A 3,799-nucleotide genomic window follows, 5' to 3' on the forward strand; every position below is an offset into this window, starting at 1 on the left:
CCCCCGCCAACAGGTACCAGTCATCTTTCATTAGGGTGTTCTCATTAGGGTATGAAAGAATTCAGCAGTGGTCAAGTTCCTCATGGAGGGGTGTTGGGCCAAGGAAGTCATGGTCAGGAGAGCAGAGTGCATCCTCTTCAGTGGTACTTGTATAGTCACGCATGTTTGAGCTCCTTGTAAGAAAGGCAGTAGCTGAAAAACACATAAGCTACCAACACAATAGAAACCCCAGAGATGCTCCCTTTCTTCACATTGATGTACTTGTTGTAGTAGCACCACTTTGAAATGCTCCAGCAATGCCATTGGGGGTGAAATCCTGTGTCAATATCTAGCTTGGAAGTTCCCCGTGTTTGACATCCATGAGTTTGTTCTCCTTCACTGGTATGACTGAGGTCATCTTAGGGACCTGGTGTCTGCTGTCAGCCAAGACTATTTCATGGCAGATATTTTATGAGATAAGGTGCATGTGTGGATCCTTGAGAGATTAAATAGACAGATTAGATAGATAGATAGATAGATAGATAGATAGATAGATAGATAGAAGAAAGAAAGATGACAGATAGCGATTAGATATAGATAGATATAGATATAGATAGATATAGATGATATAGATATAAATAGATCTATCTCAGGGGTAAATGAAGGGAATGAACCACCACAGCCAAGATGGCCAGAGGAGGCTTTAGAATCCATCTGAGATAGGTTTGAACCCGAGAAGTTTGAAGAAAGACCCTGAACCTCAGGGCTCTCAGACTTCTGAGATCAGACCAGCTTCAGCCCTGATGACTCAGAGCACGGGTGTGAAGATGTGGGAGGCTGGTGGACTCACCTGGGAATAACCCATGGGGACTGCTGGGATGTTCACCTATCAAGTGAGGAACGTGTAAAAGGCTTAGCAAGTCAGCACGAGCCCTAGTGAGCACGAGGAGAGTAGAATAAGGGCATGGGAGAGAGGAGGAAAGCAAAAAAAAATGGACCTGATGGGGGAACAAAAGTGTATTTGAAGGGGAATGAGGGAGGGTACATCATCCTCATTCATGGGCACCTTGGACATCCGAAGCCAGTTAATCATTCCTGAAATTCCTGATCCCGGTGAACTTCTCCACAGGAAGAAGATGAGGCCTATCCCGATGTGTATGGATAGCAGCCTCCTTTGCTGACCATTTTATGTGCTGTGATAAAGCACCTTATTGCCTTTGCTGTTCATAAACTGCAGGGTTCAAGTTATGTCAGATTTTAGGGTACTTCCATTCATACAAAGACAAGTCCAAAGCCACAGTTACTGTGTTTATGTAATACAGATACATTTCAAAACAAAACATGAGCCATGCCTTTGCGTTTTGCAAAAGCGATCCTATTGAATCATAAATAAGTTTACACAGTCGTTATCACCCTGCAAGATGTTTTCGTTTTGTTTGGTCCGTGTCCCGAATTATATTTTGCTTTAGACTTCTCATTTTCTTCTGCTTAAGGCTGAGTCTCAATTTCCTCAAACATTCTGGTTAAAAATGAATTATTGATTAGAGGAAAGTAATGCTATCATCCTGCATGCCTTGTTTTCTTCCTTGGTTCCAGCTGTGCGCTCACCATCAGCTCTTTCTAACTTTTGTTGGGAAGCAAATGTAGCAAGTCAAAGGAGAAACAGCTCTTGGAGGGGATGGGATTGGAAGGGCAGTGATGAGAGTGTAGAGCTGATGATGGCATCCTATCAAGAGGGTGTTGCAATAGGGCGTGTCCGTGGCAGTCAGAAAGATTCTTTTGTGTCAGAGACTTACGTGAATGATGGCTAGCCAAGGACTGAAATAAGACGAGGTTTCAATGGGTGGAAGTCAAAAAAGACTAAATGAAGCATCAAAAGTACAACATTTGATTGCAAACTCTTTGGCTCTGAGTCTAAATCGAAAACCATGCTGAAAGTTTGGAATGGTCTGTGTGAAATGTAGTTAAAAAAAAAAGTAATTTATGTTTACAAACTGGATAAACTTGGATAACACAGAGATACTCTTAGACTGAGTCATATACCATAGCAAGGATGACTAGAATTGACCGTTGGAAAGAAACAGGAAGTAGCCAGAAGAAACCTGAGGCTGAGAATTTTATTTTTTCCTTGTATGGAGCAAGTACACCAAAGTAAAGGGATATTTTGCATTAAAAGGTCAGTCTAGGGGTGAAATAAATCATTCACAAATCCTGAAACTATTCAAGTAGCTCGGAGAAGCCCCCATCAGCACGGGACTTCCCACCGTGGACTGTCAGAGATCAGACCTGGGGAGAATGTTCCATGCCAGGCAGCAGTTTTCAATCTGAGATAGTCATTGGAAGGGGAAGTTCTTATTCAGGAAGGAGAAAAACAACAGCAATTGGGAATCTGTGAGAGGTATTGTCGAGTCACTTTGATCCTGGAAACAAAGCGACTGTACTGCTAGTCATAGGAGATCAAAAAGCAAATATTTTGGATGCTTCCCTACCAAAGATTTTGGGGGAAGCACTTCTCCCTGGTGTGGGGTTAGGCCAGTACCAGCAATATATCAAATACCAGCAACCTCAAAGACTCAAACTCAACATGATCTCCAAGACCCTGAGGCCAGAGGTGCCTGGGGTCCGGCACTATCAGGAAAAGTAACATAAAAAATTGCAGAAGCCATAAAGTCTACTGTGGCCTGGAAAGGGGGGCAACCAGGAAGGCAAGTTAGGAAGATGAAGGTAGGAGGTGGATCTAATGTGGTCCTGTAAAGTAGTTCTAGAGAGAGTATTTATCCTGTATATTTCTATGTAGATCTTCACAGTTGTAGACCCTTGATGATGCAATTTTGTAAGTATTATCTCATTCAGTTTTCTGAAACTGAAGTACCTGTCTTCAAATTCAGTCTTTATCAATTAGCCATGGTGATCTTGGGCCAGTCACTGTTATGAGTGGAAGTTTCCTCACCTGTGAAATGGGTATAATAAAAATATTGACTTTCATGTATCGGAATGAGATAATAGATGCCTGAAGAGATAGTAAGCATCCTATACATTTACCTATTTTTCTCAAAGAACGAAAAATAGATTTACCATTCAATCCCATTACTGGGTATATACTCAAAGGAGCACAGATCACACTACCAAAAAGACACCTGTACTCACATGGTTATCACAGCACTAACCCCAGTAGCAAAAAAATGGAACCATCCTAGGTGCCCATCAATGGTGGACTGAATAAAGAAAATGTGGTACTTATACACCATGGAATATGACACAGTCATCAAAAAGAACAAAATCATGTCCTCTGCAGCAACATGGATGCAGCTAGAGTCTATCTATCATCATAAGTGAATTTTCACAGAAAGAGAAAACTGAATACCACATGTTCTCCCTAACAAGTGGGAGCTAAGCACTGAATATGCACAGGCACAAGGACAGGAACAACAGACACCGGAACACTCCTAAATGGGAGTGGGGGAGGATTGTAAAACTACTCACTGGCTACCACATCCACCTCCTGGGTGATGGACTCAAAGAAGCCCAAACCTCACCATCATGCAATATACCTATATAACAAACCAGTATACGTACTCCTTGAATCTAAAAAAAAATTTAATTTAAAACAAATTATTAATAGACCTCCAACTAACCATGCAAGATGCCCAGAGCAGGTATAACCATCCCATGTTACAGGTGAGAAAATTAACAAAACTGATGCTCAGAAAGTGACTTGTTTAATATTGTGAGGGTGCAAACCCTCAGAGAAACTAGACAATGTGTTGCATAATCAGAACTAAGAGGGCTCTGCATAGTGGCATGCTGGAATTCCGTATCC

At 41.8% G+C, this 3,799-nt stretch overlaps 1 pseudogene; it reads right to left on the reverse strand.

Moving 5' to 3' along the window:
- Positions 1-137: 137 nt before the first annotated feature.
- LOC110596729 lies at positions 138-397 on the reverse strand (annotated as a pseudogene).
- Between the last annotated feature and the right edge of the window lie 3,402 nt (positions 398-3,799).

The sequence above is a fragment of the Carlito syrichta genome, unplaced genomic scaffold (genome assembly GCF_000164805.1).
Source record: "Carlito syrichta isolate Samal-C Ts95f unplaced genomic scaffold, Tarsius_syrichta-2.0.1 Scaffold313211, whole genome shotgun sequence".
Taxonomy (NCBI): domain Eukaryota; kingdom Metazoa; phylum Chordata; class Mammalia; order Primates; family Tarsiidae; genus Carlito; species Carlito syrichta.